This window comes from Triturus cristatus, chromosome 10 (assembly GCF_964204655.1).
Source record: "Triturus cristatus chromosome 10, aTriCri1.1, whole genome shotgun sequence".
NCBI classification, from domain to species: Eukaryota; Metazoa; Chordata; class Amphibia; order Caudata; family Salamandridae; genus Triturus; species Triturus cristatus.
This window is the reverse complement of record NC_140593.1, coordinates 494,651,144-494,677,023: the sequence shown is the minus strand read 5'-3', so window position 1 is coordinate 494,677,023 and position 25,880 is coordinate 494,651,144. Positions and strand designations below refer to the sequence as shown.

The window sequence follows — 25,880 nt, the reverse complement described above, 5'->3', positions numbered from 1 at the left end:
CCTCCTGTCGTTCATGGGCCGTTATGCTGAAACTGTCCCTCCTGTCTGTCAGGTATGCTCAGCTTGCTGACCTTGCCTCTTTCCCCTCTGCTCTCCGTTGTCCATGTGCATTGCCATGTCCCTTCCCTATTGCTTTCCATGGTCCATTGTGCTGCACTGCCGTTCTGTTTGTCCTGTATGGTGTATTATGCTGCTGCAACTCCTGATGCCTGCCCTGTAAGTTCAGTTTGGTGCCCCTGCCCATCTCCCTCCTGCCCTCTGTTGTCCAAGTCCATGTCCCTACCCCATTCCTGCTGACCTCTGTGATCCAATATACCATACTTTCCAACATTTTGAACTTGACAAGATGGAGATTTTGGAAAATAATCCTGAGGGATTGATTTTCCCCATTGACTTACATTGAAAAAGAGGCAATTTTAGGCTCAAGACAAATTAAAGCCCTTTTGGACTTACAAACATTGAGAGTCTCCTGTCTGAATCAGGGCTGTTGGCATGTATGGTTTTACTGCCACTGCTTCTCTTGCCTCAATGGTCTGTCATATTGCTACAGCCTTTCTTGCCTGTCCTGCAAGGTTGATTTGATGCCTCTGCCTCCTTTCCCCTGTCCTCCATGGTCCATTGTGCTGCCACTGCCCTGCCCGTCAGCCCAGTGTGGTCAGCTTGTTGCCTCTGCACCCTTCTCCCTGCCCTCAATTATCCAAGTCTGTGCCCCTGACCTCTGCCTCCCCACAGTATTCTAATGAACAACTAGATAGCTAACATTATATATTTATTACAAAAGTGTGGAATGCCTGATGTTACCTTGATGTAATCAAAACTGCAATACCTAAAGCATTTTCATTAGAAATTATAAAAACAAGAGGGTCTTAGTCACATAGAAAGTATTGTTAGTGCTCCAAAAAACTAAAATGAAGACATATTTTCTTAGTTCTCAAATAGCGACAAAGCACTTTTAAATTATTTGCTATCTTGATTTTATTTTATTTTTCAGCTGATCACTAGATTGTATGTTACATTTAGGGGACAGAAAGTGGCATTATGGCCAGAGCTGCCGACCTTGCAACTGGGAAACCAGGTTTGAGATTTGGCGTCACCTCAAAATCCTGTGGTTCTGGACAAATCATGTAATCTCCCCAAGCCTAAAACCATAATGAATGTGTCATTGTGTAATGTAACTGATGCTCATGTAAAGCACTCCAATACTTTCAGGTCAAGTCTGCGCTATATAAAGCTGCAAAAAACAAAACAATTAAGTGTTTCGCACACTGCTCTCATTTGGCTATCCTTGGGCTAAATTTGGGTGATACTTACGCTACATTTGTACTCTTTTGTTTCTCTGGTGGCCATTTTGGGAGACATGTTCATGAAGCTACCTAATTTTCTCATTTACTGCAGTATCCTCAGTACAAAGTGCTTTCAGTTTTTCCCTTCAATTCTATCAAAATGGTGCTCAGATATGGCACACACTTTTGTAATAAAATCAGAATGTTAGCACTCCAGTTGCTCATTAGAACACTGTAGTAAAGCTGCTGATCACCAGGGAGTTAACCTACTCATTCTGATGGATACATTTGCCTGTGGATTCCTCACCTTTTGAATTACCCCCATGTGCAACATTCCACAGAAACTTTTCTTCTCTGCTCTCCCACAACAACGAGGACGTCCCGATGTAACGGCTCTGCACATGACTCCGCGTAATGTCATCGGAGCCATAAGAAGACCCCGTTGGCATGCTGATGTCAGTTTCTTTTTTTCCGTGCCATCGACACGTAACAGTTTTTCCCAGGGCTTTCCATTTCTAGGAGTTTCTTTGTTGCGAGTCGTCGTGACATTGAGGCATCAAGTATGGCTACTAAGAGAAAATCTCGGTTTGAAGCCATGAAGGGAATGTGGGGGACAGATGTCTATCACTGAAGCCTGTCTATGGTGTCTCTCGTGGGACCACAACTTCAAAGAGTGTTTTTTGTGCAGGTGCATGAATCCCAAAGCGTTGAAGGAGAAGGATGCCAAATTATTCATGGCCAAGGCCAAGAAGCAAAACAGGGGTCGAAGAAGATCGAGGTCCCTTTCCAAGACGACGACTCCGCGTACTTCGAGGTCATCGAAGAAGCACAAGAAAAAGTGACACCATGGGTCTCAGCGTCGTTCGTCGGATAGGACGCTAAAGTTGGTGCACCGGTTCCCAGGCATCATCAGAAAGATGAGATCTCTCCATCTCTTGAGGTGACTCTGGCCTATCTCCAGCTCCGGGAGCGGTGAATCCCCCAGCCTTGAGAGAATCAACGTCTCCACAGTTGCCAAAGCTGATCACTCCACCTCTGGCTTCAGGGTCTCCGGCGCTGCAGCTAGAACCAAATGTGCTGCCTCCTCAAGAGGCTTCGGGACCTGCAGTGCCGGATCCGGTGTATCCTGCCTTCCCGACTCCAGGAATGGATCTGTCGCATTTTTTAAATGCTATGTTTGGTTTGTTTGCCAGAGTGGCAAACCCTACTGGTGTGCTTGTTTGACCCATGGGTCCGCTGGCATTTTCCATGGGAGGTTTGTCACCTCATTTCCCTCAGGCACATCTTATCCCTTTTATGCCAATGACTCCAGGGAACTGACCTCTTTCGACGCTCAGAATATCGACCCCGGTGCAATCTCTGGAGGGGTGGGTGCCACTGGATGGATCTTCCCCGGTGCAGTCTGGTTTTGAACTGGCACCGACTCGACCGGCATCGACTACTATTCTGGTAGACCTCCCTTCTAAGCCGATCCCAAAGTCACCGGTGTTGCGTCTGGCCCCATCTACATCTGTTCCAAGGATGAGGTCTCAGAGAGAGTAACAGAGACTATTTGAAGAGGAAGAATACCAGTAAGAGCATGGAGAGGCTGAGGAAGGGGAGTTTGTGGGTCCTGATCAGGATTTTGAAGGTTTGCAGGAGGCTGGTGGCCTGGATGCCTCTCCTGAATGGAAGCTCTCATTTCTAAAAGGTCTCCCAACACACAAGGTGACCACTTATCATGCCGTGATCAGGAAGGCAGTGGATCTGCTGGAATTGCCTCTTCCCGCAGAGGGATTAAAATCTAACATCTTAACAGAGGTGCTCCATTCTCCTTCCTCTATCTTGTAGACTTTACTCCCTTTTAACGAGGCTTTGACTGAGCCCATTCTTGATGTCTGGCAGAAACCGATCTCTGCTCCAGTGGTGTCCAGGACTTTGGCAAGGAGGTACAAGGTGGCTCTGGAGGATCCTGCTTTCCTATCCACTCACCCTTCACCGAAAAGTTTGGTCGCCTAAGCTTCGTGCTCCTCGAGGCATTCTGCAGGTTCCTTCCCATCAACACTTGCAGATAGGGAGTCGAAACGCATGAAGCAATCTGAGAAAAAGGTGTTCTCATCAGGCAGTATGGCCCTCAAGTCAACAAATGGCACATGCCTTTTGGGTCTTTACATCCACGCCCTTATGGACTCTGCCAGGGAGGTGCTCCTAAAACGGCCCAAGGAAGTTCAAGGGCATTCATTTCTAGGAGGTACTGGTGGATGCCTAAGCTGCGGCCCACCAGGTCAAACAGTCTGGTCTGGACCATGCTGATTAGGTTGCCAGGGCGATGGGATTATCTGTGGATACCAGGAGGCACACCAGGTTACAGGGTTCATGGTTCTCTCCAGATGTCCAAGCCACCTTGATAGATCTGCCATTCGATAGATCCTGCCTGTTTGGGGCCAAAGCGGACTGGGCGTTGCAACGCTTTAAAGACAGTAGAGCCACGGCAAGGTCTTTAGGACTTCAGTCTCAGCCCAGGGCTTTGGACAATCTCACACGTTTCGTGACTTTAGGGAGGAACTTGCCCTTTCGTGTCAGACAGCAGCAGCAGCAACAGCAGGCAAATCCCTTGTGCAGATCTTACTGGGAAAGGGCAAAGGTCGTCTGCAGGGTGCAGCACGATAGCAAGTCTCCTTCCTCCTCCTCTTCTGCCCCTGCAACTGGTGCGGCAGGGAAGCAGCTCTAGCTCCAACATCCTAGAGCATGCTTGTCCCGTGAATGGATGGTTGGCCCATTTTCTGTTACTACGGATCTCTGGGTGTTGAACATCGTAGAGAATGGGTATGCCCTACCCTTCCAGGAGTTCCCTCCCCAACAGGGTTAGTGCTTAGAAGAGCACCTTCTGGTTCTCCAGCAGGAAGTTCTGTCCTTACTTTTTATTAAACATCTCAATAAAAAGCACAGCCAGAGATGTCATCAGTTGTATACATATAGGTACAGTAGAGGTACAGATTGTTCCTAAAGCACTGCTCCAGAAATAATTTACCCTCATGGTATCTCCCCCTAGTAGGGGACAAACATATTTCACCCCTGTACATATTCCAGGCAGCCCACTTACGGTCCCATTTTTTAGGGCATCCTCTGTCTTTATTAACATCTTTCTCCGAAATCATGGCTCTATCCTTATCAGCCACCCATCCTGTGATTGTTGGTGATTCCCCCACGCCCCATTTTTGTGCGATGTTTCGCTTTACAAGGGCTCATCCTAGTGAAACCCATGATTTCTCAGTTTGGGTTAGGTCTGTGGCCTCCCATATGTTTAAAAGGCATAAGTTCAGTGAGGCATTTCGTTTTTCCCCCCTGCCTCCTCCTTCTGCTCTGTGACTGCTTTCCAGTACGTTTGGGCAACTGGACATTCCCACATGCTGTGAAAGAAAGTTCCCTCCTGCTGGAATTTCCTAAGGCAATAGATGTTGGCCCTCCTACTCATCTTGACTAGTACTCCCGCGGCTAGGTAGACGCGGTGCAGAGTTTTAAGTTGAACTATTCTCAGTCTCTTGGGGATGGCTAATTACCCTGGGGGAGGCCAAAGCGTCTCGCCAATCTTCGTCCTCTAAATCGTCCAAGTCCGCCCCCCATTGCTGCCGCAGGCCTGTTAACAAGTCAGGCCGGTTATTGATCAGTTTTTTGGGACGTTAAGGATATGGCCTTCTTGGTCATGGAGTCTAGTATTAGTCTATCTTCCAGAGGGGATGCTTCAGGAAGTGAGACGTCCTCTGGTATCACTGTTTTGGGAGCACAGCTGATTTGTAGGTATCTGAATGTTTCGGATTGTGCAAGGTCATATTCCTTCTGTAATTCTGCAAATGTGGCCAACCCTCTTGTATTCCACATGTCCCCCACTGATGATATGCCTATCAGATCCCATTTATCGAACCCGGGGCAAGTGCTCAATCGGCCGAACTGTTCGGGTTCCCAGAGTGGAGTTGCACGTGTGATTTTGTTATGCCAGCCCAGTTTTTATTAACCAAGTGCCAGACTTCTATTGTGCGGGCTGAGGGCCCGGTAAGGCCCAGCTTCTTGGGGTTCGTGTATAGTGCTCTGTGGTACCCTCCTTGTCCCATAAGCCACCAATCTGGGCGGAGACTCGGGTCGACCCGAGAACCATTGTCCCAGCAGTTGACTACCGCGAGTTGGGATGCCAAATAATAAGACTTGTGGTCAGGTAAGGCGATTCCACCGCTGTTAATTTCTGCATTACTATGCGCGGCGCCCGTCCGTCTGTCCCACAGTAGGGTACACACGGCGCTATCTACATTTGAGAAGTAGGAATCTGGGACCCTGTAGAGAGTGTTTTGCAGAAAATAGAGGAAGCTGGGCAATGCTAACATTTTGAAGGGAGCCGCGGACCCCAGGAAAGTCAATGGTAGGCCACGCCAGTGTTTTACACCGGTGCGGAAGCGTGTCAGGGGCCCCAGCAGATAGGTTTCATAAAAGCGGGCTGGATCCGTGGTTATGTACACTCCTAGGTAACAGAAGCCCTCCGTTGTCACAGGGATGTCATATTCCCTAGGTGTGAGTGGCCGAGAACTGTGTAATGTGAATAGCTGAAATTTTGACCAATTTATTGTGTACCCCGAGTGGTTGACCAAAATACGGAAAATGTGTAGGATGCTGTGAATGGTAGTTGCGGGGGGAAGTCATATATAACAATATTTATCCAGTATTGGGTATCTTTCATAGATTCACATGCTTAGAATCATCCCCGCCGACGAGGTGGGAGTCTCGCGGTACAATGAAATATATATACATAATAGTCACAAAAAACATTACACAATAGGCTAGTATGGGCAGTAAAGTCACTATATTAGCCTATCTTAGTCCTTCTGTAAAAAGAACCAAATTTGGAACACAGCCAATCAGGCTGCAGCACCCTCTTAGAACACTCCACAGAGAGGCAAACCCTCAGATTTTCTACGGCACTTTGTGTGACAGGGAGTCTCCCTGGGCTCTGCTCAGTTTTTCTTCACCTTTGGTTGAACTTTGTGAGTAGCTATGTCTGATTCTTCTAAGAAAAGCTTGTTCTTGCCTTGTTCTTCATGTGGGAGGAAGAGACTGCATTTTGAAGATCCCCACAAGGAATGCATTTACTGTCTTTATCCAGCACACAAGGTTAAAGACTGCAGGATTTGTAGAACCTTTCCTGCTAAGACTTTGAAAGTCCGAGAAGAAAGATTGCTGGTTTGGCTGGAGAAATAGAAAGCTACATCTTATGTCGTTTCAGGAGATGATAGCAGCGTTAGTCCTCAGGTGTCCACCCCTCTAACCAAGAAGAGGGATAGATCTGATGATCCCCCTGAGCGACAGAGTAAGACCTTGAGGAAGCCTCACTCTGAGACTGGTCACTCTTCCTCTAGAAAAGAGAAGCTTTCATTCTCTTCAGAGGTGAAATTTGGTGATAGAGGAAAGATTTCAGTGAAAACTGCCTCAAAACAGCAGAAAACTCATTCTGAGTCTGTCAGGATCCCATCGCCGTCGAAAAAAGCACAGTCGACGACGAAATCTCCTCAGACGGTGAGTGCTTCCTCGTCAGCGATGAAGAACATCCCGTCGTTGACGATGATATCATTGCCTGTTTCGTCGCCGCCGACGATACCAACGATGACGACTACTCATTTCTCGTCAACGCCTACCTCGTCGTCGACTATGCACCTGCCGTCGACGCTTCCGCCGTCGACGACGATTCAACTCCCGCCGACGAGTCCACCGCCGCCGATGATACTACTCCCGTCGACGATTCCACCGTCGACGACGATACAACTCCCATCGACGAGCCCACCGTCGACGACAGCAGCGGCTTCGACGACAACATCGTCGACGATGGTTTTTCCGTCAACGACGTCGATGATGATAACGTCGACGGTAGCTTCTGTTATGGCTATTTTGGCTGGTACTGACTCACCGTCTATGTACATCTCGTCGACGCTGAAGCATAAAAGACCTACATCTTTACAGATTACACCAGGTTTGACATCAAAATTATCGTCGTCGTTCCCATCTTCAAGAAACTATTATCAGGACGTTTCTAATATTTCACCCTTGCCTCCTAGTCACTATCTGGAGGAGTCAGATGATGATGGACTTTTTAGCCCAGAACGTAACCCTTCTCAACTCCGGATTAAATATCAGGATGAAGACGATGAGGAAGAATACTATGAGCCTTGTGAGTCTCTGCGAGGTCCTCAAGAGACTTCATTTCAGCAGGAACCTATGGTGCAAATGCCTATTGCCTTGATGCAGGACATGTTGGCTTTGTTAAGGGATTATCATACACGCTTTCCACCAGCAGCGCCTGTTCCAACACAACCTACTACACCTCCTGTTTTGCAGATTGCAGGTCCTCCTGCCCCTATCAATGAACCTTAGGATATTTTACCTGTGCAACATTTAGTCCAGGATGATGATGACGATACTGTGGCTGAGGATGGGGAATTACCAAACTCGCCCACGACTGTGGATGAATGGGATGAATACTTGATTCCTACGCCATCTTCACCAGTTCCTCCAGTAGTAGATTTCCCTCCTGAAGATATTGGAGGTTTTCATGCAATTATGGAGAGGGCAGCAAACCGGTTTCATCTTCCTGTATCTGTGAAGCAAACAGAGGGTTTCCTTTACGATTTTAAGGACCAGAGTAGGAAGTCCGTACATTCTATCTCTATAATAGATCATATCTGGGAAGAAGGAACTAAAATAATAAAAATCAATTTTCAGTCTGTGCTATTCTACATAGAATTGATAAAAAGTACAAAGCACCTGATAATGCTCCTGCTTGCCTGTCCGGACATCCTAGACCAGATTCCGTAATTTCACAGGCGGCTCAACGTAAGTCTCGGAATCCATCCATTCCTGTGACTGCAACGCCGGATAAGGATGGGAGGCACCTTGATAATATTGGTAAGCGTTTTACCACCATGGCGAGTGCTTCAGTTCGTGCTACAAACTCTCTGGCGATTCTAGGGAGATATGACCGCCAACTATGGTAGGACATTTCTCCATATCTCGATTACTTACCTGATGACAAGAAGCAGGAGGCAAAGAAAATTCTTCTTGAAGGAGAAAGGGCTGCATCAGAAATAATTGATATTTCTATGGACCTAGCATCCTTGGGCTTTCGTCAACTTGCTGGAGCCACAGTCCTCATATGTCAGGGATGGTTGAAATCTACCACCTTTCGTCCTGAGGTCCAAACAAAGATTTTGAACATACCATTCGATGGCGATAGGTTATTTGAGAAACATATAGATGAGGCTTTGCAAGACATCAAATAAGATACTGACACTGCCAGAGCCCTTGGCCCTTACAATATAGGAAGGCTCCTTTTCGGGGAGCTAGCGGCAGAGGATCGTATTCCTTTCGTGGTGGCTATCAAAGATACCAAAACCAAGGCAATCAGGGAAGATATAATTAGCAACAGCAGCAACAGCAGCAGTCCTACAGGAACCCTCCAGCTGCCGCTTATAGAGAGCAGAATAGAAGACGACAGTGTCAAGCCAGAGATTCTGCTAGAAAACAGTGACAACTTTTTAGCACCTGCAGCAGCTCTGCCACACCTTATTTACAGGATTCCGAATGCATCCCGACATCTCAACAATTGGAAAAAATTAACCACAGCCAAGTGGGTCTTGGATATTCTCAAAATTGGGCATACCCTGGAATTTATCAGTATCCCTCCTCCTCACCCACATTTAAAGAAACATCCTCCACATCTTGCTCTTCTCAGGAAGGAAGCAAAAATCATGCTTTCGAAAGGAACAATAGAAAGAGTGCCTTGCTCTCAGGTGGGGAAAGGGATTTATTCCCGCTTTTTTCTAATAAAGAAAAAGTCTGGGGAATGGATTTAAGAAAGCTGAACAAATATCTTCAAAAGAAATCTTTTTGCATGGTCACGCTTCAAGATATCCTTCAGCTTCTGAACCATGCAGATTTCATGACAACATTGGATCTCCAGGATGCATACTTCCACATCTCCATTCACCCCAAACATCAGAAATTCCTTCATTTCACTGTGGCAGGTGCTCATTTCCAATTCAAAGTCCTCCCCTTCGGCCTACGTTCAGCCCCAAGAGTCTTTACGAAATTCCTGGCCCCGGTGGCGGCTCACCTCAGACTTCAAGGCATACAATTATTCCCTTATCTGGACGATTGGCTAATAAAGGCTCCTTCCTTTCGGCAGGCTTCTTGAGCAACGTCCACATGCCTTCAACTATTTCAATCCCTGGGACTGTCCCTGAACATTCAATAATCAGTTCTTTGTCCTTCTCAAAGAATTCAATTTCTAGGGGCAGTGTTGGATAATACCCAGGACAAGGCAGTCTTGTCTAAAGAAAGGCAATCATGTCTGATTTCTCTAGCATCAGAACTTCAAAGAAAGAGGTTAGCTTCTGTGAGAATCATCAAATCATTCCTGGGAATACTATCCTCAGCAATTCTGTTGGTACCTCACACCCGTCTAAGGATGCGGCCGATCCAAGAGGAACTAGACTGTCAGTGGCTGCAGATCTCGGGGTCGTTCGACGACCTAGTGAAAATAACTCCAGTTATGCGAGAAGCGCTGCTTTGGTGGCTGCGCTCCAAGAATTTCTCAATCGGGCTCACTTTTCTTCCTTCCGTGCCGGAGTTCATCCTAACTACAGATGCCTCCCTAGAAGGGTGGGGTGCACACCTTCAAGATCTTTGCATAAGAGGAAGGTGGTCCGCTGCGATGGCGAAAATGCATATCAATTTCTTGGAGCTTCGAGCCATTTTCCTGGCGTTGCAGTCATTTCTCCCAAGGCTTCAAGGGTCAACAGTTCTTATCAGAACCGACAACACCACTTGCATGCACTACTTAAACAAGCAAGGAGGTACCCGTTCACACATTCTGTCTCAAGAAGCTCAAAGCATTTGGGAATGGCTGCTGTCTCACAATATCACGATCAAGGTGGAACATTTGCTGGGAATTCAACACTTTAGCAGACACTCTGAGCAGGACTTCGAAGTCCTGTCACGAATGGGAGTTGGATCAATCAGTCGTGGAACACATATTTCGGATGTGTTGCAAACCAAATCTGGATCTCTTTGCCTTCAAGAGCAATCAGAAGTGCCCATTCTTTGCCAGTTGGGAACAGGAGAAGGGGTCGTGGGGGAACGCCTTGATGATGAGATGGACAGGGATCTTTGCTTACGCATTTCCCCCCTTTCCGTTGATCCCAAGACTTCTACGCAAGCTCAAGATAGAACCATGTTGCATGATTCTCATTGCTCCCCGGTGGCCACGTCAGCATTGGTTTATTTGGGAATGGCTGCTGTCTCACAATATCACGATCAAGGTGGAACATTTGCCGGGAATTCAACACTTTAGCAGACACTCTGAGCAGGACTTCGAAGTCCTGTCACGAATGGGAGTTGGATCAATCAGTCGTGGAACACATATTTCGGATGTGTTGCAAACCAAATCTGGATCTCTTTGCCTTCAAGAGCAATCAGAAGTGCCCATTCTTTGCCAGTTGGGAACAGGAGAAGGGGTCGTGGGGGAACGCCTTGATGATGAGATGGACAGGGATCTTTGCTTACGCATTTCCCCCCTTTCCGTTGATCCCAAGACTTCTACGCAAGCTCAAGATAGAACCATGTTGCATGATTCTCATTGCTCCCCGGTGGCCACGTCAGCATTGGTTTACGGAGCTTCTCCTACTGTCCAAACGCAGACCATACCGCCTTCCTGCAGTTCCGACCCTGTTATCAATGAGCAAGGGCCAAATTCTTCATCCTCGTCCTCCAATTGCATCTTCATGCATGGTTTCTGGATTCACAGAATTCAAGGAAGTAGATTTACCTCAGGATTGTAGAGATATCCTTGCTACGGAAGAGCTCCTTCTACTTTAAAGACTTATGCTTTGAAATGGAAACAATTCTGTGCCTGGTGCAGTGACAGGGATTTACATCCTTTACGATGTTCTCCAGATAAAGTTCTGCCTTATCTTCTTTCGCTGTCTAGATCTGGTCTTATGTTTACATCGGTTAAGTTACATTTAGCGGCCATATCGACCTACAGACGTTCTGCAGGAGCTGCATCCCTTTGCTCTAATCGCTTGATCAAACAATTTCTAACGGGGCTTTTCAGAACCTTTCTACCCGTCAGAGCTCCTCCTCCAGAATAGAGGCTTAATCTGGTGTTACAACAGCTCATGAAGCATCCATTTGAGCCTATTCACAAAGCTGAACTCAAATACCTCTCTTGGAAAACGGCACTTCTAGTGGCTCTATCCTCTGCTCGGAGAGTCAGTGAAATCCAGGCTTTCACTATCAAACAACCTTATTTGAAATTCACCAACGATTATATCCTCCTCAGAACTAATCCAAAGTTCCCTCTACATTCCATCTAAATGAGCATGTTATACTGCGTTCTTTCTTTCCTCTGCTGAAAATACTTTACATACCTTGGATGTTAAAAGGTGTCTGAAATTCTACCTTTCACGTACTGTGTCCATCAGAAAGTCGGATCAATTGTTCATTTCTTATGGTGGTCAAAAGCCAGGAACAGCTGTGACTAAATCCACTATTGCAAGGTGGAGTGCATCTACTATCCAATTCTGCCATTCTAAAGCTGGACATCCTTTATCTATGAAACCCAAGGCTCATTCCACAAGGGCAGTGTCCTCATCTACTAATCTTTTTGCCGGAGTACCTTAGGAGAAGATTTGACGTGCTACGACCTGGAAAAATGTGCACACTTTTACACAGCATTACTGTCTGGATCTGGCAACAGAGGCTGAATCAGCTGTTTGTCAAGCAGTGTTACGAAACCTCTTTAAATAAGGTAAGCCTCTGTAAAGAGGTGATTATGTCCTTACATGTTCACTAATACAAGATGCATTGTGTTTCTTTTCTATTTTATTGCTATGCATTACTGTATTGGTATTACGAGGTATCTATGTATTTCTTATGATACCCACCATCCGTTATATAACTAAGGATTCTCCTTCTAACTATTCGGATTCTAAGCATGTGAATCTATGAAAGATACCTCAATACTGGAAAATAAAAAGAGTAACTTACCTGTAACTTCAGTTATCCAGTATTGGTATCTTTCATAGATTCACATGCGACCCACCCTCCTCCCCGAAGAGGCTTACCTTATTGCTAATACATACTTATTGTCACTTGTGCTACGAAAATCTGAGGTTTTGCCTCTCTGTGGAGTGTTCTAAGAGGGTGCTGCAGCCTGATTGGCTGTGTTCCAAATTTGGTTCTTTTTACAAAAGGACTAAGATAGCCTAATGTAATGACTTTACTGTCTATACTAGCCTATTCTGTAATGTTTTTTATGACTATTATGTATATATATTTTATTGTACCGCGAGACTCCCACCTCGTTGGCGGGGATGATTCTAAGCATGTGAATCTATGAAAGACACCAATACTGGATAACTGAAGTTACAGGTAAGTAACTCGTTTTCATCGTCCGCATAGAGCGAAATTCTGTCCTCATGATTCTCGGTCTATTTGAGTCCCCGTATCAGAGGGTCTTCCCTCACCCAGATCGCCAATGGTTCTAATACCAAGGTGAAAATTAGGGGCGACAGGGGGCACCCCTGCCGAGTTTCCCTGCTCAGCTGAAATTGCCTTGATGTGTGTCTGTTCACCACGATTTGTACTGTCGGGCTAGTGTATAATAATTGAATCCATTTTATGAAATTGGGCCCGAAGCTCATTCTTTGGATGACGGCAAACATATATGCCCACTCAATGGTGTCAAAGGCGATTTTGGCATCGAGGAACAGCAGGGCCACATCTTCCCTTATCATGTCGTCCCTACTCAGCACCCCGTGCAGGCGTCATAAAATTCAGGCCAGTGTTCCGGCCAGGCATGAAGCCTGACTGGTCCAGGTGTATCAGCCCTGTTATCAGTGGGATGAGCCACTTGGCCAATAATTTTGCAAGTATTTTAGTCTCTGCCGTGAGGAGAGAAATAGGTTTATATGCCTAGCAGTCGTTGGCTGGTTTGCCCTGCTTGTGTATTACCACAATTGTGGCTAACTGGATCTCACCTGGCAATAGATCTTTCTCGTAACTATCGAAATAGATCTGGCAGAGGTGGGGTGTCAGCTTAGTGGCAGCCGACTTGAAAAACTCAATTGGGAGCCTGTTAGGTTCCATGGCCCTGCCCTAGCGTATATCATAAATAGCGTGTTGTATTTCTTTCACTGTGGGTTCCCTTTCGAGGGAGTCTCTCTCTTCAGGTGGGAGACAGTTAACTACTCCTGGCACTTCTTGATTCCCAAATAGGACGGTCACTTGAGGCTGATCCTCAACCTCACGATTTTGAATTTTTACCTCAAGCAGGAGAAATTCAAGATGTTGACCCTGGCTCAGGTTCTTCTTGCGCTGCAGAAGGCAGACTGGATGGTGTCGATCGATTTTGCAGGATGCGTATTTTCATATTCCCATCTTGAAGTCGCATTGGAAGTATCTATGTTTTACGGTGGGGTCTCAACACTACCAGCTTGCGGTCCTTCCATTTGGCCTTACTTCCGCACCTTGAGTCCTCACAAAGGTGATGGCAGTGGTGGCAGCACATCTCAGTGGTCGGGGGTTCCTGTTTCCCCTATCTGGATGACTGGCTGCTCAAAGCGAAGTCGCCAGAGATGGGGCTGCATCAATTGCACAACTGTTGTTCAACTGGGGGTTTTTGATAAATGTACCCAAATCTCACCTGGTGCCCTCTCAGTGCAACATGTTCATAGGGGAAGTACTGGAAACTTCTGTGAGTCGTGCCTTCCCATCTCTACAGACGATTCAAGACATCCAGGCTAGGATTCCACTTTTTCAGACTGGAACCTGCTCGGTCTGTTCGCTTCTTGCATACTGTTGGTCAACCATGCACGCTGGCATATGAGGGCTCTCTAGTGGTGCCTCCTCAGGCAGTGGTTTCAACACAACGGAGATCTCGAAGAAGTAGTCAGGCTCGCCAGAGACACTGCATCGGAGCTGTTATGGTGGAGTGTTCCAGGCAACCTGTCTCAAGGGAAGCCGTTTCAACCTCCTTCTCCGGTGGCCATAGTGATAACGGATGACTCAACTCTAGGGTGGGGAGCTCATCTGGGGGCTCTGAAGGTGAAAGGCCTTTGGTCCGCAGAGGAAAGATTGTTTCACATCAATCTTCTGGAATTGTGGGTGATACGTCTGGATCTCAAGGCCTTTCTTCCCTCCCTTCGTGGTCAGTCAGTTCAGGTCCTGATGGACAACACTACCGCAATGTGGTACATCAATAAACAGGGAGGAGTAGGGTTGTATCTTCTTTGCAGAGAGGCTCTGCGACTTTGGTCCTGGGCTCAGGACCATCAGATTTGCATGATCGCAAATCATCTGACCAGAGAACTGAATGTGCATGTGGACAGTCTCAGTCTGCAGTATTTGGCCGATCATGAGTGGCGTCTCTATCCCTATGTGCTCCTTCCCATTTTCAGGATGTGGGGGGTTCCTCAGTTGGACCTGTTTGCCACTCACGAGAACGCGCACTACCCGTCGTTCTGCAGTCTCCAGTATCCGACGCGGGGAGCTCTGGGGGACGCGTTTCAGTTAGATTGGGGCTCACAGCTTCTTTATGTGTTTCCCATACCCTTGATTCCTCCAGTTCTGAGGAAGATTCGCCAAGACCGGGCCCAAGTCATATTGAGCACCCAGGATTGGCCGCAAAGGGTGTGGCACACAGACCTTCTTTACCTCTCATTGCACCCTCCGCTCCTTCTCCCTCTCAGGGCAGACTTACTCATGCAGTCGCAGGGGCAGGTTCTACACCCCCACCTCCAGAGCCTGCACCTTTATGCCTGGAAATTGAACGGGCAACCTGAGCTCTTTCTCTCTCCCACCGGATGTGGTGGATGTTATTTTATCAGCCAGAAGACAGTCCACCAAATCGGTCTATTCTGGTAGGTGGGCCAAGTTTGTTAAATGGTGTTGAGAGAGATCAGTTGATCCTTTTCAGACCCATTTGTCTGATATTCTGAGTTGCTCACTTTTCCTAGCACAACAGGGTTGTGCAGTAGCTACTGTTAAGGGCTAATTGCCTGCCTTGTCGGCCTTTCTTGATTTACCAGATCAACCCTCGTTGTTTAAATCTCCCATAGTTATGAGATTCATTGACACTAAATGAAATTCCAGCATTTGTAAAGCGCTCAGCTATCTCCAGAGAGGTGTCCTGGCTCTGGGGGCCGTCAGGAAGATTAAGCGAGCTATTGCCCAGAGTCACATGGTGCTGGGCTAACCTACCGCCGGCTCCGGGGATCGAACCGTGAACCCCATGGTCAGGAGTCAGGCACCCTGGCCGCTGCGCCACACCTCTTCTACTTAAAGGTCTCTCAAATAAGTTTCCTCCCACTCCATTTATCACGCCTCAGTGGGATTTTAATTTGGTTCCCACTTTTTTGATGGGTTCACCCTTTCAACCATTACATAGTTGTCTCTTATGGTTCCTAGTGTTTAAAAATATATTTTTGGTTGCAATCACTTCCGTCTTCATGCAGATAAGACGGGTCTTAGGACCAGAGCTGCTTTCTTGCCTAAGGTGGTAACTCCTTTCCACCTAGGGCAGTCCATCACCTTACCCACTTTCTACCCTCACCCTTCTAAGGAAGAGGAGAGACTTTATTGCCTAGACCCTAAGAGGGCGGTCAGCTTCTACCTGGATCGAACCAAGGACTTCAGGTTGGACGACCAACTCTTCATCAGATATGTGGACAAGATGAAGAGCAAGGCAGTCCACAAGAGAGCATTGACCAGGTGGAGAATCAATCCACTGTATCAAGATCTGCTACGCCTTGGCCAAGAAGGAGCTTCCTGAAGGTATTCAAGCTCATTCTGCCAGAGCGAAGTCTTCTTCTTCAGCTTTAGTTAGAGGTGTCCCTGTGGTAGACTTCTGCAAGGCGGTAACTTGGGCTTCCTTCCACACTTTTTAAAAGCACTATTGCTTAGATTCAGAGGTGAGGAGGGACAGCCATTTTGCACGTTGTGTGCTGCAGGATTTTTTGGCGTAGGCAGGCAACTTCCGCCGAGAGCGGGTCTGCATGGGGATTCAATTCAAAAGGTGAGAAATCCAGAGGCAGATGTATCCATCAGAAGAACAAGTTACTTACCTTCGGTAATGCTTCTTCTGGTGGATACAGTATCTGCCCGTGGATTCCTCTCTGACCCACCTACCTCTGCTTTGCCTGCTTGCTTATACCAAAAATTAATCAATGTATATCTTATGTGATTTATTGTGAGAATCATGTAATGCTTGGCACTAGGAAATGTCTATGATGAGAAATTTCCAGCTTTGGCTGTGTTTGCATAGCGTGTATACTTGTGAAAATGTTGTTGGTTCACCCGTTCACCTCTACGGCTTGGAAATAATGGGTGGAATGGACTTCAACACACCAACGAGGTCTTCTTATGGCTCTGATGACATCACGCGGGGTCGCGTGCGGAGCCGTTCCATTGTGATGTCGACGTGGGAGAGCTGAGGAGAAAAGTTTCCGCTGAATGCTGCGCATGGGGGTAATTCAAAAGGTGAGGAATTCACAGGCAGATACTGTATCCACCAGAAAAAGCATTACCAAAGGTAAGTAAATTGTTCTTTTGTTCCTTTATAAATTAAATATTTTAAGTTTTACCCGTTTGATTCAATCAAGATGGCTTCAGGTGTGCCATACTTTTGTCAGAAGTAAGACTGTTAGCGCTGTAGTTTTTCTTTACAACACTCTGGAAGGCTGTAGGGGAAACACAAAAGAACATCAAATTTGCTAGCATTCGTGCCAATAATTTTCAATTCTATTAAGGATACAGAGGCAAGGATTATGCTTCACTTTCTTTCACTGCAAAATCACCGCAGCCAATACAAAGCGTTTTAACATAAACTGCATTTCCCATGAAACTCTGCTCACAACCACCAATCATGGGTCAGTAGTCCATATAATAGTAGGCAGCACCATCTTAATAGCCTCTTTCTTAGCTACGTACAGTCCTTCGATTACAACTGTAACATTAAACCAATGGCTTCCGCAGGACCACTTCCAGTTGCCAACCATCATAGAAGAGGCCACTCATCCAGGAATCCAAGCACGAAGTACCAACATCAACACAAAGGCTGTCAAAAGGTCACTCTGACTTCTGATCCGCACCTGGAAGAAAAACATATTTGTAATATCCAAATATCACCGACTATATATAGGTGGGCAAACATCAAGAGAAAAAACAATGACATCATGATAACCATAGAATGACTGATAATACTGGGCGGGATGATCCTCGCCTTGGTTTCCTTAATAGAATTGAAAATTCTTGGTGCGAATGCTAGCAAATGTTTTATTCTATTTCAGGACTGGGGGCTCAGATAATGCTAGTTTAAAGCTTATCGAAAATCAGAGAAATGTTATCGCACACAGATTTATAGTAAAACTGTTTGAAAGTAGACTCAGAAGACCAATCAGCCAATCTCATAATATCCTGAATGGTTGAATCCACCATAACAGATTTAGAGGCCATAGCCCCTCGAACAGAATGAGCCCCAAAAACGTTAGTGTCAATACCGGCTTCTGCCATCATTGATTTCAGCCATCTAGCAATTAGTGGCAGATGATAACAGTTTTAATGGCTTTGGCAAAGCAATCAGCAATTGTATAATACCAACAGGTCTCAATGTACGAGTACATTCTTCATAGACTTTCAAACATTGAATCACACATAACTTGTCATTATTAGGAATAGCATTAGATTAAATAAAGAGGGAAAAGTGTTTTGTTCTACCAGTAATAGCAAATGAAACGCCTTCTGGAATAAATACTCTACCTGCTAGATCCAGAACTCTCACATCCAAAGTTCTTCTACAGGTAGATAAGCATAAGAGCATAGTCAACTTAGCCAACAACTGTTTTCTTGATAGATGAGCATTATCTGGCCATCGATCAAGAAGAGTTAGCACCAGTGATATATCCCATAGGAACAAATATTTAGCCTTTATAGGATTAGCCACCCTGATACCATTGAGAAGTTTACAAATGATAGGGTGCATTCCTACCGGCTTACCATCAACTTGCTTGTGACCTGCTGAAATAGCAGAACGGACATTATTCACAGACCAGTAAGATAAATCATCAGAAGCTTTTTGAGACAAAAAGTTTACAATGTGGGGTAATTCTACCTCCACAGGATCCACGTGTCGTTCCAGGCACCAACCCATTGAGCTCCGCCATACTGAGGAATACCTCTTCCTAGTGAAGGATGCCCAGGCTCGTTTTATGAACTCTGAAGCTGCCGCCGAAATGCCTGGCAGACTCCGCTGTTACCTGCAAGCCTCCAGACCATCAGGGACAACTGCACCCCTGACGTTACCAGCGGGTGCAGTTCCCCCAGAAGACCTTGGAGCATCATCTGAGACCAGGGCAGAAAGAGAGGGTAATCGTGCGTCATCTCCAAAAGAATCGTAAACCAAGGCTGTGCCTTTAACAGGGGTGTGAAAAGCACCACTTCTGCTGTTTGACGGGGGATCTGAGTCGCCACTCTGGTTATCAATGCAAATGACGGAAAGGCATAATTTATCGTCCCTGACCAATCCCGGGAAAATGCATCCGTCACCTTCGCCAAATGATCCTGCCTCCAGCTGAAGAAAATCTCCAATTGCCGGTTCAGTCTGAAGGCACAAAATCTATTGTGCAAGGACCGCAAACTGATTGCATCATCTGAAACAGGCAAGCATGGAGCGGCCAATCACTGTAATCTGTCTGATGCCTAGAGTTCCACTACATCGATGGACTGTCCTGGTATGTACTCCTCAATCACTGATTTTTGATGACTCAGGTAATAATGCCAAAAGTCCTTGGCTAGCTCTACTAACAGTGATGACCTCGTAACTCCCAATTTGTTGATGTACCTCACTGCTGATATATTGTCCATCCTGAGAAGGATGCAACAGGATATTTTCTTGGGAGAGAGTGTCCTGATCACATATGATAATGCCAACAACTTCAGGCAGTTGATATGAAGAGATCACTGTTGGAGACACCATCTACCACCTGTGGAGATGCCTGCACAATGCGCTCCTCAGCCCCAATGGCTGGCATCTGACTCTATTATTACCTCTGGTTGGGACCAGATGATGGCTCTGCTGTACCATGCACCCATGAGTCCCTACCACCAACTGAGTTTTTCTCTTACTTCCTCCATAAGGGGAATCTGATCTGTGTAAAACAAACCTTTTTGCAGGTGATGGATTTTCAATCTCTGGAGTGCCCGGTAATGAAGGGGCCCCGGAAGAATGGCTTGAATTGAGGATGATATTAGGTCGACCAGGCGAGCAATCGCTAGCAAGGAAACTACTTGTTGTGAAAGGATTGATTTCAATTCCTTTTTCATGTTTTACAACTTGGCTTTGGGGAGCTTCAGTTGTGCCGACTGAGAATCGATCATAAACACCAGAAAATCTTTTGTCTGAGAAGGGCAGAGACTCGTCTTGGTTTTGTTTATAACAAACCTCAAATCCTGTAAAAGAGACATTGTCATCTGCAAGTGAAGGGTGGCCAGTGTCTGGGACTGAGCCATGATTAGAATATTGTCCATGTATACTATTATGCAGAGGTCTTGCACCCTGAGGTGGGCTATGACAGGCTTCATCAATTTGGTGAAACACCAAGGCGCAGACGAAAGCCCGAAAGGAAGGTGAAAGTATTCCAGCCACCTGTCCCTTCATCAGAACTGAAGAAATCAGTGGTGGGGAGGAAAAATGGGAATGGTCAGATATGCATCCTTGAACTCCAGACGGACCATCCAATCAACCTTTCTTAACAAACTGTTAGAAGGTGGATGCCTTCCATCTTGAAATGCCTGTAAGTGATGTAGCTGTTGAACTCACATAGATTCAAAACCAACTTGTGTCCACCCCCCTTCTTCTACACCAAAAAGACATTGCTGCAGAAACCCGCACGGTTGTCGCTGTATGCCATCACACGCTTCTGCTGCAAGTCTTTAATCTCTGCATCTATAAAGGTGTACTTTTGTATGGAAAAATGTCACTGTTGAGATAGTGACATTTTTCGAAGAGCTTGAAGGAACTCTAGGTGAAAGCCTTGAGCTGTTTGCAATATCCATGCATCCTAGGTAACAGTCCTTCCATTGTGAAGAAACAATTTAACACATCCCCCTAGTGGAATTATAGAGGCTTCGATAAGACTTACCTGCTGAATTTTTGGATTAGTATCCTGCTTGTGGGGCACCCCTGTTGAAGCTTTGTCATGAAAATCAATGTCTGGTAGGGTAGAATGTACCTCCTCTGGTGGTGTCTTGCCACTCTCCCCTACTACAACCGTATGCAGCTCTGTGAGGGCCTTGGTAATAGAAGCGGCTTGGCAAGCGGTCCCTGTCTCGCCCGGCTCAATGAAAAAGGCCAGCTTGAAGTACCCTTTTAAATTCGATTGTGCTTTATCCAGTGATGTGAAAGTGCCGACGTATTTGGAAACATCTTTAATTAATATATCCCCAAAGAGGTGCCCCTCTGCCAATGGACCTGCTTCCGCCAAAGAGAGCTCACATAGGTTGGAGTCCATCCACATTAGTAATGACTTGCGCCTCTTTGTTGTCGCAGCACAGTTTGCATTGCCCAACAAACAAATAGCTCATTGGGTCCAACCCACTAATATATCGGGATCCACAAGGGAACCAGTTTCTTTGGTCACAAAAGCCATTTCTAGGATCTTAGCTAAGGGCCCAGCAAGGTCTAGGCTTTTGTCTTGGCAGCCACGCCAAGCGTTGTTGATGCCTTACTTTGGATCTTTGGAGAATTTCTTTAAAAAGATCAGCATGCTCGGGTCTATCTCAGGGGTCTCAGCAACCTTGTCAGGGATGTAAGGCCTCGGGCATTCCACCCGGAGGTAGTTGCCGATCTCCTTGTCAAAACCCTTACGTAGGTTTTCGTGCATGTAATCAGATCCCGCCGTAGCGGGTGCCCAATCAGATGATCGTGGGTGAACGATATCTTAGGGATTAAAAGTGAAGAGAGTTCCCACTTATGGCCGTGACCTGGCAGAGGCAGATTTTTTAGCCTTCTTATGTTTAGGAGGGCTGTTGTGATCAGTGTCAGTGTAATTATCATCCTTGCTCTTTGATTTCGCACCTGAGGAAGTTGAGGCGATTGAGTAGCCATGATCACTCAAGAGAGCATGAGGAAACTTGGCCAGGGCGTCAGCATGAGGCCACTCACAAGACTTGGCTTTTGCTTTTTGGGGTACGTCCGATGAACCGGCCATAGGGTCAGGTGCCACAGGATTATGGAACCCATGTCATTTGGCAAAATTCTCTAGCTGTGCGGTAATGAATTTAAGTGCTGCCGCCAGGGCCTGGTTAACTGTAATAGGGACAGCAGTCTCGATTGCCATATTGACTGACTGCTGGACAGAGGCATCCAGAGTGTCAACCAACATTGTATCATGTAGACATGGAACAAAATGTCTAGCTAGTCTGATGAACGCTGGTATTGTAAATGAAGCTTTAGGACACAGTCCTACCAAGTACCACACATCAGGAGCGAGAATAACGCATTTTAGTTTGGGATCAGCAGCACCGCACTAAAATGTGTTAGACACGCATTATAGCACCCCCAGGACCACCCCACAAGGCGCGCTTAACTAGACTTCCATTTAATCAGCAAGTGTGCTGTCCGTACATGCGCTGTGATGACTCTTTAAATACAGCTCGTCGACAACTCTGTAGCTATAAGGAGCTGCGTACCAAGTGGTCTATATCGCAGACTGTGGCATAAACCAATACAACCCAGAGGTCCCGGCAGCGCTCTGACATTGATCCTGGGGGGGGGGGGGGGGGGGGGGCATACCTTGACTGTTGTGACCTCTGCCATCTGTGCAAGCAGTGCGTCGGATTGGCTTTGAGGCGGTAGAGGTCAGCTTTTGTTGTTCCTTGCTGCGCCTGCCGGAATAAGAGTGGTACTTCATCCGGTCCACATGCAACCCCACAGTGTTTTGAAAGTTCTGCCTATCTCCCCCCCAACACTTCACCAACTTACCCCCCCCCCGGCTATACATCACAGGCACCATGGGGCTTGAGAAGTAAGCAACATTTTACCTGCTGTCCTGCCATGTGTGTTGGCTGTCCGAGAGGAAGAGATTTGTGTAAGTGAGTGCTGTGTCAATATCTTTAAAGGTTCTGACCACTCTGTGTCTGTCCATGGCTGATGGCTGCGGCGGCGACACTCAGCTCAGACCACAAACTGCACTGTGCCCCACAAATCTGTCAAGAAACAGGATTAGCACCTGCCTATCAGCGTGACACCCATACCAGTGCATCAGCACTGAAACAAGCAATTTAACAAGGCATTGCTAGAGACCATTACACCAGACCTGCAGCATTTCCAGTTGGTAAGTGAGGATATGCATATCGTTCAGAGCTACCAACATAAGAACTAGGGAACCAGGCTTGAGTCTCTGCGTCTGCGCTCAACATCATGTGACTGAGCTAATCACGAAATCTCCCCATGGCTAAAATCAAAAAATGAATGCATACTTATATAGTATAACTGGTGCTCAAATAAAGCACTTCAATAACTTTGGGTCAAGTTCGTGCTATATAAAAGTGCCCCAAAAAAAGTGCTCCATCAAGAAGGGTCAAACACTGCCAGAGAGTGAAGTCTGTTTGGAGCGGTTTAATGTGGTATACGCATGAACAGTTACACACAGGGGTTTGAATTTAATGACAAGTCTAGTTCTAGTAAGGTGCATGTAGCCAACCATGGTCTTGCAATTTTACAGCTGAGACAGCAGTGTGGCCTATCTGTGGTACTGCAAGCAGGTGCACTGAAGTGCAAGTAAACATGTAGGATGTGACTGATCAATAGGCTAGTTTATAGTTACCCCCACTTTTTGCTGATGTTTCACTGTTTTTCAACTTTAGTCTGGCTGGTGCCCTGCTAACCAGGACCCCAGCCTAGCTGCTTCCTCTCTAAATTGATTACAAGTACTTTAGGTACACTCCAGATTGGATTCTGGGGTACCCTTATAAGTCCCTTGTATATGGTATACTATGTACCCAGGGCATATGTACCCCAGAGGCCTACCAGGGGCTGCAGCATGTATTATGCCACCCCTGGGAAGCCTTCCAAAATGACACCACAGGACTGCTACTGCAGCCTGGGTAAGGTGGTGCTTCCACCCCTAACGGAGATATAGGTTCACTATATCTCTCCATATCACTGCACATATAAACCTATCAGTCACCCCTATGGCAGGCCTTACCAATCCTGAAGGCAGGGTGGTGGGTTTTATGTGAGAGGGTGCCCATGCATGAGCGGAGCCCCTCTGCAGCCTTCGGAACCTTTATTCCGGGGTTGTTTGTGATGCAGCCAAACCATATACTCTTGAGTGCATTATAACCACACGGTAAATGCTAACTTTGGGATTGCTGTACGGAAACATATCGTGTTTGGTGTCAAACACCTTGGAATCATACCCCCACACTAGTAACTGGTGTGGGAGTATGACCCCACCCTTCTAGAGGGAGAGACATGTCAGCACCAGTATACCCGGTACCAGCTAACAGAGCCCTGGCATCACAAAATGGATGCTGCCAGCCACAGACACGAGTCTGCCCTCCTGCTGCTGGACGAAACTCCGGGAGGGGAGGCCTGGACAGTAGGTTTCCTGTCACAGGGAGGTGTCACCACCTCCCAGACAGGCTTTAGTGTATTGGGGCTGGGTGGGTGCACTCCAAGAGTGCTTTGAAGTCTGCACTGGGGGCACATTTGGTGTCCCTGTGCATAGTTCAGCTCAAACCGGTTGCAGGGGCTACCAGCCCCTGCTCTGGCGCGAAACTGGACAAAGGAAATGGGTGTAGCCACCTCTCTTTCCTGACCCTCCCATAGGTGGGTATCTAGAGTTTGTCCCACCCCTTCCTTGGGTATAAGATAGGAACCCCTGGCTACAGGACTTTAGATTACACTTAGACGAAACTCTGATACAGAATCCTGGAACTGCGACGATCAACATTGAACTAGATGACTGAAGAATCTCCCTTGGAGTAAAGGATTTACTCCCCTGCAAGGCAGGCACCAAAGACGCATCAGACCGGTTTGCATCTCCGAAGCTCCCGACGGACTCCGAAGAATTTTGCAACACAGGAGGTGGGTTTCCGTGGTCTTAGAGGTTGATCAGTGCCCAAAGCAAGTCTAAGGCCCGTATCCCTCGTTGCGACCGTGCAACCCGAACCCCTGGGCACCTCGTCACTTTGCAGAAGCATTAGCTTTCCAGCGGCTCCTGCAGCTGAGCTTTGGGTTACTTGTAGCCCTGACCCCGAGCAGCAATTCTACCGAAGATTGCCCGCCTACACTCTACAAGTGTTCCGTGAGCTGGCCCTTTGTGTTTTCTCTCAAGGTCCCTTCGCGATCCCTGGTCCGTTGACTGGTGGGTCCCTGTGAAGGCAACTCTAACTCTAATTGGGCTTACCTGGTTGCTCCAGATGTGCCCTGATTCTCCATCGCTTGGGGAGTCCCCAGGACCTTGCTAGTCCGCACCGAAGAATCTTTTCTCTACCTGAGTGGGTTGCTGTTACCAAGGCTTGTTGTGTTCAATACGAGCACCGACACGGCAGCACTCGACATCCTTCGTGGGACAGCCTGAATCCAGCTCCTGGTCGTCGTCGACGCCTCCTTTTCCTCGTGGCTGCAGAGTCAAGCTTCACCTCTTCGCACCTGAAACATCCGACATCGGTGGGCATTCGTCTATCGTGCCCCTGGTCACAGGCAAGTGACCCAGACTCTATCCCCTCTGCTTTCAGGTTCTTCTGATCTTCGATCCAGGCTTGAATCACTTTCTTCTTCCCGGCAGCAGCACTTTGCAGCAGATCGCCATTGAAATCAACGACGATTCCCGACACCATTTGACACCTATGCACCCAGCTTCCCTGGGTGAGGTAACTTGAGTACTCCAGTGGGTGCTGGCCCTAGAACCCCCTAAGTCTAAAGGGGTTTGCTCAAAGTCCTCTCCTAAGTGTCCTTAACATCTAAAATTCCAACCGCGACTTTCCCATAGAATAGTACGGGACTTGCGCCTGTGTTCTCACACCGCACGCGTGCCCCATGGGTCTCCTGTGTCACAGCCTTGGGTGTTTCCTTGGGGTCCCAGCGATTCTACGTGCTCTAGGCACTGTGTCTTGTCAAGTCGTGATTCTTATACCACTTTCTTAATATATGGTTTGGTCCGCCCCTCGTGCCCATTGTATATTGTGCTATTTACTGTTGTTTTAGAACTGTATTATTGTGTATCTTGGACTCTAATCTCATAAAGAGATTAGTAGTGAGTGTTTAGAAATAAATACATATATTTTATATATACCTTGTGTGGTTCTCCTTTCATTTAGTGATTCAAGAGGTTATAATCTGGTAAACCAAGCTGCTTTACACTCCTTCAAGACTTAGCCTGAAGGCTGCTCTCCATAGCTACCACCAGGATAGCTTTCAATAAAGGTTGTCTTTAAACCTATCATCAATAAGGGTTATTTGGACTGGTGCAAGGTGCCCACTATAACAGCATATACCAGGCCAACTTCTCACATTGG

The 25,880-nt window shown here is 46.9% G+C and overlaps 1 protein-coding gene and 1 long non-coding RNA gene across 3 annotated transcripts in view; one reads left to right on the top strand and one right to left on the bottom strand.

Moving 5' to 3' along the window:
* ZMYND11 (zinc finger MYND-type containing 11) overlaps positions 1 to 25,880 on the top strand; it is a 785,443-nt gene that overhangs the window by 24,076 nt on the left and 735,487 nt on the right. The window lies entirely within an intron of this gene.
* Positions 17,091 to 25,880, bottom strand: part of LOC146789641 (uncharacterized) — a 66,335-nt gene continuing 57,545 nt past the window's right edge. The window contains exon 3 of the long non-coding RNA XR_014970133.1: positions 17,091 to 17,449. This is a non-coding gene — a long non-coding RNA (uncharacterized LOC146789641). The remainder of the gene's footprint in view (positions 17,450 to 25,880) is intronic.